Source organism: Emys orbicularis, chromosome 6, assembly GCF_028017835.1.
Source record: "Emys orbicularis isolate rEmyOrb1 chromosome 6, rEmyOrb1.hap1, whole genome shotgun sequence".
In the NCBI taxonomy this organism is placed as follows: Eukaryota; Metazoa; Chordata; order Testudines; family Emydidae; genus Emys; species Emys orbicularis.
Window position 1 is genome coordinate 72,317,332 of NC_088688.1, and position 17,083 is coordinate 72,334,414.

Genomic DNA, 17,083 nt, shown 5'->3' on the forward strand with positions numbered 1-17,083 from the left:
CCTCAGTGATTATTACATATGGAGCCTGAGCCAGCAAACCTTGGGCATAAATCTTAGTCCAATGGATATCAATGGCACTACTCATGTTAGTAAGGATTACTCAGCTGAATAAGGATTGAGGGATCCAAGCCCTTATAATAGTGTTTTTATTCTTGAGAAAAGGCAGTTTCTTTTCAGAATGTTGTGGTAAGTCATATTTTAGTGCAAATATAAATGAAAAAAATGTATGGTTAGTTTACATGAGAGAAAAAAGTTTAAACACTGATTTTTACTTTCCAAAAGTGAGTCAATTTGCATTAAACAAACATTGAAATCTTCATGTATATTTCACTGAGTGCACTCAAGGTACTTTTTTTTAAAAAAAAATTATTTTTTTTTGCATGCTCAAAAAGCAAAGGATTAGCAGCTGTAGACAAATCTCCATGTACCAGGTAAAGCAGACTGAAACAGAAGGGAACACTCCCACAGCCCCAGCCAAGGTGGTGTGGGGAACTATACAGGAGCTCTTCTTAACCATGCCAGGAAAAGATATTCTGCTCTCAGCATATCATCCCCAGGGGGAGGGGGAAGGTGCATTCAGTTAAATTCATTTTACTGTCCCCACATTTTCTGCAGATTTTTGTATTAACCACACAGAACCGAACTGTATAAATTGTTGGGGGGGGGGGGGGGAGGGAGAGGGGAGGAAAGCTGGAGATTTGGGTACCTGATTAGAGTGTAATTTTGGCTTTTGCACCTGGAGAGGAATAGGAGGCAGTTTGGCATCACCAGTAATTCATCAGCTGGCTGTTCCTACTAAAGCTATCAGGAGAGTTAGACATTCATCTTCGGCATTTCAGACTCATTGAGATGAATGGGGTATTTCACCCCCCACTGAGGTGTTGTACCAGGCTGTCTGGAGACTCAGGAAGATAACATTGCATTGGTTTATTCTCACAATTCATGCTTGCCAAGATTTTCTTCACCACCATAAAGCCTAGCAACATAAACAACAAGGAGTCTGGTGGCACCTTAAAGACTAACAGATTTATTTGGACATAAGCTTTCGTGGGTAAAAACCTCACTTCTTCGGATGCATAGCATAGCATCCGAAGAAGTGAGGTTTTTACCCATGAAAGCTTATGCCCAAATAAATCTGTTAGTCTTTAAGGTGCCACCAGACTCCTTGTTGTTTTTGTAGATACAGACTAACACGGCTATCCCCTGATACTTGACACCTAGCAACATACTTTCCTTAAAGCAAAAGCTGAAGTTGCAGGCCCCAGTTCTGTGGTAAGGGGTGGATTCTGTTGATGTGGACTCCCAGAATCTATGAGGCTCTGATTATAAATAAGAACACAGATGCTTTCACATCTGAAATGAAGTTATTGACACCCAATTCTGCAAACCCTTAGTCATAGGAGTAGGCCCACTGATTTCAAGAGGACCATTCAAGTTAGTTACAATAATGTCTGCAGACTCTGCCCCCCCCCCCCCATTTTTTGTTTTGTTTTCAGTTTCCAAAGGTTACAGTATCAAACATCAAATGTGGCTCAGGCAACCTGAAATAGGTCCCCACTTACTAGTGCCTGATCCTGAGGTGCTGAGTACTTACATGCTCACTGACTCAGGAGGCACTCAGCATCTTCCCATACGAGGCCATCAAATCTAGAATATTTCACTATTGGGGATCCAATTCTGCAAGGTGCTGAGTGACCTCAACTCCCACTGACTGTGATGGTGCAGTTGTTTAGCAGCTAGGGATCATTTAGGGCCTGGTCTCACTATCAGCTTGATTGATGTTTTGGGCTTCTTTTTCTCTTCTGTTTAGGGTGAGCAGCCTTTTCTACCAAGGCCCCTCATGAAGATTCGAAATCTCAGTGGCCTTTTGCCAAGTCCATTGGTGTGGATCCAAAGCTTTCATGAGTATGATGTTATTCATGACTTTCAGTGAAGAGTATGTTTTGGCTAATCAAGTTAGTTGTCAATTGTATTGAAATGTGTTCCACACCAGTGCTGAAGTTTTAATTCATCCAGTAATATGCACAACAAACAACCTTGAAGCTGTATAACAGATACCTTATTTCTCACAGCCATTTGTGAGGAGTCTCATATGTGCTATCCTAATTTCACCTGCTGCAGTGACTTTCTTTGTCCTACAGAAATGACCTCTCAAGGGAGACATTCTCTCAGGAGAAGAAGAAATGACTATTACGCATGGATTTTTACTGCTCTATTGAGATTTAACTTGTTAAGACCTTGATCCTGAAACCTTTGCTCACACAAGTAGCTCTTACTCACACAAATCATCCCATTCACTTCCATGGCAATGACGACTACTTGCATAAGCAAGGGTTGCAGAATTAGTCCCGATACAACCTCCTACTTTTTAATTCAGTAAGATCAGGTTTATAAGCCAAATTCTGTAAAATTAATGTGTGTTCTATAGATAGGGCCCTACCAAATCCATGGCTGTGAAAAACACATCATGGACAGTGAAATCTGGTCTTGTGTACTTTTACCCTATATAGATTTCAGTGTTTCTCAGACTGGGGGTCCTGACCCTAAAAGGGGCTATGAGGAGGTAGCAAGGTTATTATGGGGGGGAGGGGTGTCACGGTATTGCCACCTTTACTTCTGCACTGCCTTCAAAGCTGGGTGGCCAGAGATCAGTGGTTGCTGGCCAGGCACCCCACTCCGAAGGCAGTGCCCCGCCAGTAGTAGCATAGAAGTAAGGGTGGCAATACCATCACCCTCCTACAATAACCTGGCAACTCCTCCCCCCCCCAGCCGTTTTTTGGGGCAGGACCCCTACAGTTTTAAATCTGTAATTCAGATTTTAATATCCAAAATAATGAAATACACCATTTTAAAAATACTATGACCATGAAATTGACCGGGAATTTGATAGGGTCCTATCTATAGGCACCCAGTGCTCATTGTTTGCCTAATTCCTGGATCCTCAGCAATATCCACAGTTTGTTCGAACAGCCTTTTGACAGAAGCCATGAATGGGTATTTCAAGGAGGGGGACTACATTATGTAGGGTTACCATATTTAAAAAAAAAAAAAAAAGAAAAGAAAAAAAGGACACTCCACAGGGCCCTGGCCCCGCCCCAATTCCGCCCCTTCCCCTACCGGCCCCACCCCAACTCCGCCCCTTCCCCTGAGCGCCCGCATTCCCGCTTCTCCCTCCCAGCCATGAAACAGCTGCCCGAGCGCTACCGGCTTCGGGCAGCCCCCATGCCTCCGGACCCTGCGCCCCCGGAGCAGAAGTGCCTGGCCGGCGGCGCAGGGTCCGGAGGCATGGGGGCTGCCCGAAGCCGGTAGCGCTCGGGCAGCTCGGCTCTTAAACAGAGCCGAGGAGTCAGGGAGCACAGCAGCCGCCGGAGCCCGCTCTAAGGTAAGCCAGGGATGCCGGAAGCTGGGAGTATTTTTCCCCAGACATGTTCGGCTTTTTGGAAATTCCTCCCGGACGAGGGTTTGATTACCAAAAAGCCGGACATGTCCGGGAAAAACCAGACGTACGGTAACCCTACATTATGATCTACATGAGCATGTATGTACCTCTTGGGTGACCTGCACCCAAATCCCTACACAGATTATTCATAGTAGTCGCATGAATAATCTTCAGACTGCTTCTGAAATGGATGTGTGTATCCATTTGGGGGTCATTAATAGGTTGGTCCAGAATTAAACCCTGTTGTCCCAATTAACAGAAGACAGCTATTACCTTTTATTTCTATTATTTTTCCATTCATGATTATTGTTGGGTTGTTGAGGCCTCCTTTATAATGATGTAATTTGTTCAGCTGCTCAAGAATTTCAGGGTCATGTAGATGTAATGTTCTAAGAGGATCTGGATGGAATCCTAAAAGTACGACAGAATCAACCCATTTATTTACCCAAAATTTCAAAATAAATGTTGTTTTGTTTCTATTTGCTGCCCCTTTACTCTCTAGGCCTAGGGTATTGATCCAAAGCCTACTAAATGCAATAGGATTTTTTCTGTTGACGTCATCAACAGACTTTGGTTCAGAACCTATAGTATTAGGTACAGTTTGAGTTATGTAATTGTCCTGATGAAGATGAATATATTCTAAAGGCAGTATTCTGGCAATCTGAACCAGACTGTATGTTGCAAAAATAAGTCTCTAGGGAAAAAAAAAAAATTAGATAGTTCTAAAATATAAATTACTTTTGTCTTCTTTGTGGTAATTTAGATTAAGCAGCTTTTTGTTGCTATAATTATGCAGAGAATTAAAATTGGGAATAAGGAGGTGTGTGTATATATATTTTACACACACACACAGTACCTAAAGTTGCCTGGCTACTCGGAATTATAGGGGAGTAGAAATACAATTTATCAAATGGACTTCACTACCTTGTATTTTGTTGTTGCAGGATCAGATTAGACACAGTAAGAGAATTAGGGCATTTTCAGGTAAATAAAGGCATTTTATAGATATTCTACAGCAGCGGTTCTCCACCAGGGGAACGTGTACACCTGAGGGTATGCAGAGGGCTTCCAGGGGGTACATCAACTCATCTAGATCAGTTGATCTCAACCTGGGAGTCACAACCCCTCCAAGGGCTTAAATTTTCATGTAGTATTTCCCAGAGTCCTCCTATACTTCCCCCATTCAGGGCTCACGGTTTCAGCCCCACGGGGCATGCTGGGTCTCAGGGCTTCAGCCCCACAGGTTTGAAATAGTCACTGGAGCTCTGCTCCAGACAGCTCTGGCTGAATTTCAGCCCTGGTCACAGGACTGGTTTAGTGGAGATGGAGTGCAGTGTTGGCATTAGGGTGTGGCAAGCAGGGCAATTGCCTCAGGCTCTGTGTCACAGGGAGCCCCGTGAAGCTAAAATTACATGCTTCAGCCCCAGGAGGTGGGGCTTGGTCTTGAGACTCCTGAAAGGGGTACAGTAGTCTGGAAAGGTTGAGAATCACTGCTCTACCTGTTAGAGATTTTAGTTTAGATGTCTCTTAGGAATAAGTTCTACAGTGGACATAAAAACAGTGTAACAGCAGTGGTACAGCTGTAGTGCATCAGTGAAGACATTACCTACACTGAGGGGAGGACTTCTCCCATCAGCATAGGTAATCCACCTCAGAGGCAATAGCTAGGTTGACCAGAGAATTCTCTGGTCAACCTAGTACAGTCTACACCAGGGATGAGGTCACTTTAACAGTGTTGTTCAGGAAGGTGGATTTTTCACATTCCTGAGAGATGTAGTTATACCAACCTAATTTCCTAGTTTAGACCAGAACTAAGTCTGTTCCCATTGATTCACTGCCATAGTGAAGTTTCACTCTGCTATAACGGGATACCATTGTGCTAATCCCACTGGAATGCAGTAATTATCACCTACTAGATACATACTATATGCTGTACTTCCAAAGGGATTATCAAATCTCCCTGATCCTCTGAGCTGGTTGATTTTTTATTATTAAATACGTGCACCTCTCCTCAACTATATCAAACACTGCTTTGGTACAGCTAAGAATATGACCCCATCTGCTCATTGTTTTCATTTAATACATAAGGAATAGAGAGTTTTATCAAGAACAAGCTTATATTAACCATAAGTCAAAGAGATAGAATAATCACATACAATATTAAAGTGTATATGATTATTCTAGTGGCTGAGGCAGCTCAGAGCCTTACCAAAGAGCACAGGAAAAAGCTGTCAAGACATTTATTTCTTTGGGGTAAACAAAATATGCAGAAAATCATGACTCTCAAACATTAACTTTGGAAAGATTCAAGCTGTATTCAGAATTGAAGGTAAAGGTTAAAGCATTGTACACAATAAAATGGAAAATATGTATTCAGTCCAGTAAAGGCAGAGAGGATTAAGATACCGGTATGTAACAATGAAGATACAAGTTCAAGGGAAAAGCCCATCAGGTGCAGCACTTTACAGACAATCTAAGATGTGGCTAGGAAAAGGCCTTGGAGGTTTATAGTCTAAAACAAGCTACATTATTCTTACCCTTTTGTCGTGTTTAGATTTGAACATTATGTTACAGGGACACAGACAAAAATCAATCTAGCCAACCATGTTATAAAACATAAGTGGAAAGTTTACTGCAGTCAGATGAAGGTCAAGAACTAGGTTTTACACCTCCCGGCCCTGCTCCTGGCCAGGCCAGAAGCCAGAGTCAGGCAGTAGCAAGAGCGTCCCAGGGAGCCTGGGCTGCTGTGGGGAGCCCAGAACCCTCCATCTGCCCTGGGTGGCGGCTTTTGGGCACCCCAGCCCCCTGACCAGGGCAGGTGGAGGATTCAGGGCTCCGCACAGCGGTCTGGGTTCCCTGGGCAGCTCTTACCACTCCCCAGCTCTGGCTTCAGGCCTGGCCAGGAGGAAAGAGGAGGAGCAGGGGGCAGGGCCACAGAGGGGGCAGGCTCCTACATGTGTCCTGTTTTTGCATTTTGAAAAGGTCGTCACCTTAACCAGGACATGGGTAGTCTGGCTCTAACCACTATCTCACAGGTGACCCCTCTCCACTCCCAATAGTTAGAGCTGGGGCCCAGCTTAGTGGGTAGAGCCCAGAAAAGGAAATGGGAGTCAGTCAGGAAGTGAGCAAGGGTTGACAATATTAAGTCATCATACAATCAGAGAAGAAATAGTTTAAGAATTTTTTTCCCTGGCTTTCCATTCCCTATAAAACAGCATTAGGATACTGCAGCGATGGGCACTCTATAGATACTGGAGACACGGAGTAATTCATTGATCTTTAGCAAAAATTAAAGTAGGATTTTGATAGATGGATGACTGTTCTGATAGCCACATTTAGTAGATTTTAAATACTTAGCATTAGCCATGCTTCTTCTGCACCTGCTTGGAATAAGCAGCTTAAGAGACCAAGGCTGTCAGACATTTAGATGGGCTGGCGTTTAAGTTTTGTTGATCTGGAGGTAGAATACGAATAGCGCTAAAATTGCTAAGTTTCCTTCAAAAATGCCAGCTTTTAACTTTACAATGTCTTTTACTCAGTGAGTGCCCCATAGGCTTCCATGTTTTTCCCAGTGTTCCTTTAGAAGAGAAGTTTTACTTTCCTTAAGTAGCAAAGTTATTGTTGAGGTATAGGAAAGATTTTCTTCTTGTTTGTCTAAGGACTACTCTTAAGAGAGAGTGCCTTTGTGGGCAGTTATTCAGTATGGATTTTGCCACTTTACACAGATGATATATAAAGATAATCCTTTATACAAGAGCAATTTGGCCTCATTTCTATTGTGCAGGATATATGTGGCTTGTTATTTGTTACTGTCCGATAAGGAAATCCTCACTTATGAGTCTTTAGAAAATAAAGTGGAAATTCCCAGATATACTTGCCCAGTGGCTGGACACTTTGGGCCCCAACTGCTAGACTCACATGACCATCTCCCAAATTTGGGTTCTCCAGTGGGCACTTAAGATTCCCAAGGAACTGTTTTAGATGGCTAAGGGACAGTTTGAGCAGCCAAATGAAAGTTATGTAGGAGGCTCCATATTGCCTCTAGCAAGAGAAAATGTAGCATTGTTTTCCCCTGCCCCTATAGCATTATACTTATTTAATGTCCAATGTTGGTATCTATTGCTTTTACAAATTGTGACTGTTTAGGCTTGTGACTATTGGAACAAACTATGTGTGGTTTGGGAACGTTTACTCTCAGGCTTTTGTCTCACCTGATAGATCTGCTGCCTACAGACCATATGGTGCCACCTAGGGAAGTGCACTGTTGCAGGGACCAAAAGGTGTTAGCAGATGTTGCAAGCACTGTTCATCCCCACAACTGTGTGCTATGCTACAAGTGAGCTTTTTGGTACCAGTTCAGCCTTGTCAGCATTAAATGAAAAAGCACTGTAAAACATTGTAAGAACAAGGAGTTCCAAACAACACATGTACAGCATCTTGCATCCATACTCCACAACTGTTGCAGGCACTACACAAGCATTGGTACAGATCCACCAACTGGATCAAGCCATAAGAATTTTTCCAGCATGAGGAGGAAAATGCCAAGCGGCCCCACTAACTATCCCACAATGCAGTGCCCCATTTTGGAAGTTACCACATAGCTCCCGCATAGTGCCAGGCCCTAAAAGGGATACAAGTTTTAGGAATGCGTTGGAACACCACCAACAGTTATATGACATGCTTAGTGTGGATGCAGTTCTATTGAAAGATTTCTTTCCACTGCAGCAAGCAACCTGCACTCATCACTGGCGAGTGGGCAAATATATTTTTCAAGCCCTCTCTCTATTGTATATATGCCACATGTTCTCTTTCTGGGTAATCTGTAAAATGATAGTATTCTAAGGGTTAACTCAACCAGTCACAAGCTTTTACTTCCAAAAAACATGGAAGTCCTACAAATCTGACTGTGTGTTCTGTCGTACACTGCAACAGTCCAGTGAATCTGCAGCAAAGACAGGCGTAACACGTCGTTTCATGCAGTCAATATCCCTGTAACAATTTTCTCACCAAATGTACACTAGACTGTAGGGAAATCTCCCATTCCACTACTACCAGAGCAGCAATAGCCTAGATAAGATGCTGGGTTTTTTACCGCTGTTGCATATCTAGTCACAAGAAGTTTGGATGACATGCTGGCTGTTTTAAAATATTTTTTTTTTAAAAAACCACCATGAACAGCCGCCTCCTGAGCCCTGCCTAGTGTATTGCTACCAGCACTGCTGCTGGAGCTGCATTGGTGGTAACATAGCAATGGGAGCTTCCCCTCCAACCCTCCCCCCAAAATAGTAGAAGAGTCCCTAGAGTGCACCACTGGACAAACACTCCATTGGCCGGGTCATTCCACTGGCCACCAGTTGATGACAAGTGACTTTGTCAGACATCTAACCCCATGTACAAGAGGGGTTTCAGACACGGTTACTTGTTTTTTATTTATTCTGATCTCAGGAAATCCCAATTGAAACACTTTCCAAAGCACACTCCAGTACGCTGTGTCCATTGCCCTGCCCCAGCTCTCTTTACATTTGGGCTATTATCTGTGCGAGTACCAAATGTGGCAAACAAAAGGGCTCATTTTCTCTGGTTGGGCTGCCTTACTAAGATGCTTCAGTAACCACTTTAACCATAACAAAACATGGCAGCTGTTTTGACAGCTGTATCACAGAGCCCTGTGCCTTATCTTTTTAAAGAAATAATAGCTCAACACAAAGCCAACATGACATACTTGGAGAGATTTCCCCACTGTGGTGTGAGCTGGGCTTCTTACTGGGTATGGTCACTGGACCCAAGCTGTGGAAGGAGTTTTTTTTATTATTGTTATTTTTTTAAATTAAAACTGTATTGTCTTTAGCAAGTAGGTATCTAATCACTCATTTGCCAGATAGTTAGGAAAATGCCAGGATTCTAAGGGTTAAATCATCACAGAGTACTTATACTTCCCCCCCAAAAATGCACACATCCTATCACTCTGCCCCTGTGTGGTGGTGGTGGTGTGTTCTTTGTGGACAAAGAGCCTTAATAGGGGCTATTTACTAGCAAGGACTAAGTGCCCAGCTACCCTCTGGAGGCTGCTTGTCTGGGTTTTACATTTTATTTGTGTGTTGTCTTGGAGGGTTTAGTCATGTTTCTTTCTCACTCAAGGAAACCTGCACTGCACCACACCACATGCTGAAAGAGAGGTAATGTCATGAATGTGCTCTTCACTGCTTATTCTCCAGTCCATGATTGCCATCTACTGGTAGTATCAAGGAAAAGCGGAAGGGAAAAATTCACAGAAGAATCCTACTGGGTGGGGGCAGGTGCTAGGACAAAGCAAATTGTTTTGGGGGAACTTTTTTTAAACAGCGCACACACACACACACACACACACACACACACACACAATATCAGAGACCAAATTCAAAGGAGAAGGAGGGAAATAACTAGCAAGTGGCCTGTAACCTAACTACACCTTTTGTTAATTAGACAAATTCAGTGAAGAGAAAATGAAGTAGTACTTCAAAATTCCGGCCAACAGACTTGCTGCAAATTTGTTGACACACCGAGGAGAGGAAGGGAATTGTGTCAGTTTTCTTATAACTTGTACAAATGATGGTGGTTCTTGGCAACTATCTGGGCACACAGCATATATTCCAAGGAAAGATATTTAGAAGCAGAATGTACCGTGATAACATAAGAACGGCCATACTGGGTCAGACCAAAGGTCCATATAGCCCAGTATCCTGTCTTCTGACAGTGGCCAATGCCAGGTGCCCCATGGGAATGAATAGAACAGGTAATCATCAAGTGATCCATCCCCTTCAACAGTGTGTGACTCCAAAACTGTAAATAGCTTCCAATGTGGCATTATCTAGCACCCAAACCAACAGCAAGGGGCAGAAGAAGCAGAAGGACTGATTCTCATTCTGGAATGCATAGATATACCCCCTAAAAAGAAGAAATTACCCAAAAGTCATGGCTGGAACAGGCCATGAATTCAAGGGGAGCTAGTGAGAAAGCTGATTAATCGGTTGCCTGCCCCACTCACCCTCCCCTCCCCCAGATCATTCACACTGGAGGAGCAACTTTTTTTTAAAAAAAGCTCTAGATAATGGGTTTCTACATCAAGTATTTAAAAAAATAAAGAACAAAACAAAATACCACTAGATGGGATGGATGCCACATAATTCTACATCCCATCACTGGTGCAACCGTACAACTTATTGACCAGAAAAATTGCACTGATAGCATCCAAGTGCACTTCACATGGCTTAGACTATAAGCAAAACACACATTTCCAATTTTCAGAAGGCTAAACTGAAACCATGCAAGAGACTTGAAGGTTCAATGGACAGAGCCACATCCAGACTGGGAACAACCACCACCACCACCCCACACACCTCATTGCAATCCTGGCAGGAAGATGCACTAACAGAGGCAGGGCTGGCTCTAGGTTTTTTCCGCCCCAAGCAAAAAAAAAATTTCTTCTATAGGCGCCTATTACCCCCCACCCACGTCCCGATTTTTCACACTTGCTGTCTGGTCACCCTACTCCCGGGCCCCACTTCCCTCCCTCCCCGGCTCCTCACACACAGGCTGGACTGCAGTTCAGGCTGCCCTGCTGCTGCTGGAGAGCCCGAGCATCATCCCCCGGAGCTGAGCCCCTCTCGCCGCTGCAGCCCGGGCTCAGCTCCGGGGGATGATGCTCTGGCTCCACAGCGGCAGGGCAGCCTGAACTGCAGTCCAGCCTGTGCAACTCAGGCTGCCATGAGCGCCATCTAGCTACTGAAGCCAGAACTGCAGTGTCAGTTCCAGCTCAGCCTGAAAGCCTCAGCTGACAGGGAACATCTTGGTTCAGGGCCGGCTCCCAGCTTTTTGCACCCCAAGCAACAACAACAACAACAAAAAGGGGGGGAGGGGGAGAAGATGGAGTGCCGCCCCTTGGAAAGTGCCACCCCAAGCACATGCTTGGAGCACTGGTGCCTAGAGCCTGCCCTGAACAGAGGACTATGAAAGATAGAAAACTTCAAAGGGAACCGTAATCATGGAGAAATATCTCCTACTGTGCAAAACAAGTCTCAGGCTAAAAATCTAAGGGCTTCAGAAGGGGCCGCCCCTAGTTGTAGGGTCTAAGAGCTTCTTTAAACTATTCTGGGAATTAACTTTGATCATTTGGACATTTTTCATAGGAAAGAGTGGGTTTTGAATTACTGGGGCAGCCCCAGCTGGAGAGGGTATTACCAGGACTGTGGTCAGTGCTCCACCTTCTCTGGAGTTCTGAGGGACTCCATTGCTCATTTCAATGACAAACTTCTGACACATTTAAAAAGGGACTAAAGTCTTTACGGGAATGCATAAGCCTTCTGTTTCCCAACTTGTCCTGAGCACATGCAAGAAACCTGAAGTGAGAGGCAACTTGGTCTTGTGGTTAGAACACAGGGACAGGTGTCAGGAGACTGGGTGCTAATTACAGTGCTTTGAAAAGACAGGCCAGAATTTTCAAGAGTGGCCTCTGATTGCAGGTGCTTTCATTTTTGGGCATCCACTTTAAACCCTTTGGGCCTGCTTTTTAGAAGTACCATGTTTAGGGTTGCCAACTTTCTAATCACACAAAACTGAACACCCCTGCCCTGCTCCTTCCCTGAGGCCCCGCCCCTACCCCTTCTCTGCAGTTCTGCCCCACTCACTCCATCCCCCCTCCCTCCATCGCTCGCTCTCCCCCACCCTCACTTACTTGGGGCAGGAGGTTGGGGTGAAGGAGGGGGTGCTGGCTCTGACTGGGGGTGCAGGCTATGGGGTGGGACTGGGGATGAGGGGATTGGGGTGTGGGAGAGGGCTCCAGGCTGGAACAGAGGGCTCAGGGGGCAGGTATGGGCTGTGGGCAGGGGCTCCAGAAATGAGGGGTTCAGGGTGCGGGAGAGGGCTCTGAGCTGGGCCGGGAGGGTGAGGGCTCCAGCATTTTTGCCGCCCCAAGCAGCAAAAAAAATAAAAATAAAAGCCACGATCGGCAGTAATTCGGTGGCAGCTCCAGCGCCACTTCATTCTACGGCGGCAATTCAGCGGGAGGTCCTTCGCTCTGAGAGGGAGTGACGGCCCCGCCGCCGAATTGCCGCTGAAGTGCCGGACATGCCGCCTCCTTCTTCATTGGCCGCCCCAGGCACCTGCTTGCTACACTGGTGCCTGGAGCTGGCCCTGGGTGGGGCCGGGGATGAGGGGTTTCAGGTGCAGGAGGGGGTTGGGGCAGAGTGTTGGGGTGGGTGCGGGCTCCGGGAGGGAGTTTGGGTGCAGAAGGGGACACCAGACTGGGGCAGGGCTGCAGGAGAGGGTTCGGAGTGCGGGGTCCCAGTGGTGCTTACCGGCTCCTGGGAAGCGGCTGCCAGATCCCTGCAGCCCCTAGATGCACGGGTGGCCAGGGAGGCTCTGCGCGCTGCCCTTGTGCCTGCAGGCACCACTCCCGTAGCTCCCATTGGTTGCTATTCCAGGCCAATGGGAGTTGCGGAGTCGACCCTTGGGGCAGCGCACAGAGCCTTCGTGGCTGCCCATGTGTCATAGGGCTGCTGGGACCTGGCGGCCACTTCCCAGGAGCCACACAGAGCTAGGGCAGGCAGGGAACCTGCCTTATCCCTCGGCCCCTGCCGTGCCGTCAGATGGACTTTTAACAGCCCAGTGGGCAGTGCCAACCAGAGCCACCAGGATCCCTTTTCAACTGGGCGTTCTGGTTTAATACCAGATGCCTGGCAACCCTAACCATGGTCCCATTATTTCACTTCGGATCACTGGAAACTGCGGGTGCTTGGCATTCCTGTAAGACATACCACATGTGTCTCAAGTGGGTACCCCCAAACGCAAGCTGGGGATAGGGCCTTTTATTTACTTGATGAGGCCAAAAGGTTTGGGGACTTTAAGATGTCATTTGTCATGAGTCTGAAGTGGAAAACAGTTCTTTAGGTCCCTCAGTTTTAAAGAGTGCAGATGTTTGTTGCCTTTAGCCTTCAAAGTACGTTACATTTTCCTTTCTCTCTGGCCATTCTAAACAGTCTTCCTTTACAGTAAATAATTGATATCATCTTGCCTAGAAGTTATGTTGTTCCAAAGTGTTTCCTCTACATATACATACACCTCTACCCCGATATAACGCGACCCGATATAACACAAATTCAGATAGAACGTGGTAAAGCAGCACTCCGGGTGGGCGGGGCTGCACGCTCCGGTGGATCAAAGCAAGTTCGATAGAACGCGGTTTCACTTATAACACGGTAAGATTTTTGGGCTCCCAAGGACAGCGTTATATCGGGGTAGAGGTGTACATAATATACATCTGCAACCAGAAGCGCCTTAGAAAGTTATTTTTAATGATGTTATATTGATTATAGCTGCATATTTTAAATGTGTGTCCTACTTGGGCCTTCATTTTTCTTGTCCCATCTCTCCTAACTGTGGTTATCTGAGATCATGGTATACTGCGAAGGAACATACGAATTTTTATTTTGTTATATGGTTTTGTATGAACAGTCGTCTAACCAGATTTGCTTATGGGCATTCTGGTCTATAACCAGTATTCAACTTTACAAATGGAGAAAAATAAAACTTTACAAAGTTACCATTTTTCATTAACATAAAGAGACACTATGCTGTACAGCAGTCCACAGGCAGTGCTTGGTTTTACACCAGAGGCACTGGCTACAGGTTCACAGTAAGAAGCAAATCCAACCCCAACCTCTGACCATGAAGACTTCTTAGGCAGTGGAATGGGCATGGTCCTGCCAGGCTAGGGAGAAGGCTCAGTATGATGGAGAAACTGCACCCCAGTGCATGCCCCCATATAACAGAGTCCTGTGCCACATGAACTATCTGTGCAGCAGTGTCCAAGGCCAGGACACAGACAGGCCATGGGAGGGTCATAGCTGGGGAATCTGTATTTAGGATGTTCCTTTCATTCCCTCAACCTTCCTGATGGACTATTCCCATCTCCAGCCCCACCTGTCTGCCCACTCTGTATACAGCTACTTGGCCCAGGAGCTGGGCCGTGGCGTGTAGCCTACATTATTCTCACACTCTTAGCTGCTGTCTGCTGGCAAACATTGGGGCTCTCTTTTTCCTAGGAAGAGTTGCTACAAGTTATTTGTTGGTGATTTTTCAAATCAGCAAATGCAGTGAAAATTAATTTACAGCAGCTATTTCCAGCTTTACAGTATTTTACTAGGAGATTAAGTCATCTGTATTGAAAGAATAACTTTACAGAATGAGTGGCTGGGTGCTTCTGGGTAGAAGTTATTCATGCATAAAATCTGCTTTTATTATTAATCATTTTTCCAATAATCTCATGAGCTATGTTTTGAGGCTCTAACTAAACGTCACCTAGATCTGTTAATAATAGGACTTCTGGGTTTCCAGCAGTAATGTTTAATGACTGCAGCCTAGTGAAACTAAGCATAAAACTTATTGCTATTAACAGTCAGAATTGAAAAAGCCAGAGAGTTTCCTCTCACCATCCCAGTTGCAGGCCACTGCTGGTCAGTTTTCATGTTTGGGCTGCTATGTGGGAATAGGCCATCAGCAAAATGTTAAAGACATGTGACTTTTCAACTAAAGATTACCTTACCCAAAACAGACCAAAAAAAGTCTCTTATGGAAATCACCAGCAATTTCACATAATCCCCCCAAAAAGACGATATTAACTGCAACAAGCAACATCCCTGGTAGAACAAAATTCAACAACAGGCTTAAAACTTGGCTTGGCACCAGAGCCACAACATGGAAGGAGAAGTAAGGTATCAACAGAAGTGGGTGAAATAGGAGAGGTATGGAAGTCAGAGGAACAAGTCTGAGAACTCTGAGTGCTTTGATGGAAAGAACAACAGACTAACTAGAGATCTCAGCGACAAGATTTCAAAACAGCAACTGAAATATCAAGAGCCCCCATTCAGTATTCCTAAAGCAAGTGAGTTTGACTTGATAGGGACTGCGGTTCCACAACATGATTGTGTCATAAGCTTTGCCCCAAGAGCATATGGATACTTCCTTTGTCCCCCAATCCTTTCTCTTACAGCAGGGTTTGCTGTAGAGTTGGTCTGAGGAGGGGCTATATCCCTCCAGCTGCACCCCCTGCTGGGGGTTAGCAGTAGTCTAAACCAAAAAGGCAAAACTGAACAGTCCTACAGCCTACACACAATCTGGGTTCACCGCTCTCTTTGCAAGGCAACTGGGTCAGCAGTCTCCAAGCTAGAGCTGGGTTTATAACTGCCCTTCAGTCTGAGGGGCCCAAGCTGGGCTTCCTAGGCTCTAAGGAAAAGAAAAAGAAGAAAAAATAAGGTAAATATTTCTCTACTCACCCAGAGGGTCCAGGCAGTAGAGACTCTGCAGCAGCCCTCCTAGCCAGCAATTCTCATCCTGGGTATTCAGGGAACTCTAGCTTTGCTTCTCTCACAGTACAATTCCTCACTATGCTTGGATTCTCCCTTTTAAGGAGCTGCTTTTCTCCAGGTGCAGCAGGCCTCACAGGTGCACTCGGTTGGAGCTGCATGTGCCTAGATGAACTCATTAACCCCTTTCTGACTGGAGTGGGACAGAACCCCACCACAGATTGTGAAAAGGAAAACACACAAAGTATCATGAGTACTTACTGCATAACCCCTTTCCTAAAACAAAACAAAACAAAAAGAGGTTTGCGGAATCTGAAGGCGGCTATGGAGGTTTCTTTTCAAGGGTTTATGATTTTGTTTTAACTATGCTAGGGACCACAGCTGCTACAGTATAGGAAGGCATTTATTGTCATGAGGAGACACGGACCTGGATTCTTCAAAGATATCCATTTGGGCAGACACCTGCTCCCATGTGTAGCCCCCCTGAACTTTATTTAGACTTGGTGGGAATATATTCTTTTTGGCCTCTTTCAAGGGTCTGATCCTGCATTTATGAAACATACACAACTCCCACTGACTTCAGTGAAAGCCCCGCTCGGAAAGGGCTGGAACCTAAAGCAAAGAGTATGAATTTAAATAACTTTCTCAAACTTTGCCTTGTCCTATTTGTTTGGATCTCTCCCAGAAAGCTTTTGTATGGAGGATGGCAAATAATACAATCAAAGTTAATCAATACCAGCAATTCAAAACAATGACAAGAAGTGAACAAGTGCCTGATAAGTTATTCACCTATCAACTTTCAGCCATCCCTAATTGCTCAGCCATAAGTGAGGAGGCATGACAATAAACTTTAACTTTTCTCTTTCTAATCTGAGGTGTAGGAAAGTGGAGCTAGAACAGGGGTGGGCAAACTTTTTGGCCTGAGGACCACATCTGGGTGGGGAAATTGCATGCAGGGCCATGAATGTAGGGCTGGGGCAGGGGGTTGGGATGCAGGAGGGAGTGCAGAGTGTGGGAGGGAGTGCCGGAAGGGGCTCAGGGCAGGGGGTTGAGGTGCAGGAGGGGTGCGGCAGGAGGCTCAGGGCAGGGGGTTGAAGTGCAGGAGGGGTGAGGCAGGGGGCTTAGGACAGGGGGTTGGGGTGCAGGAGGGGTGCAGCAGGAGGCTCAGGGCAGGGGGTTGGAGTGCAGGAGGGGTGCGGCAGGGGGTTGGGATGCAGGGTGCAGGCTCCAGCCTGGCACCGCTTACCTGGAGCGGCTCTGGGGTGGCAGCGGGAAGGGGCTCCGCATGCTTCCCTCCCCTGCAGGT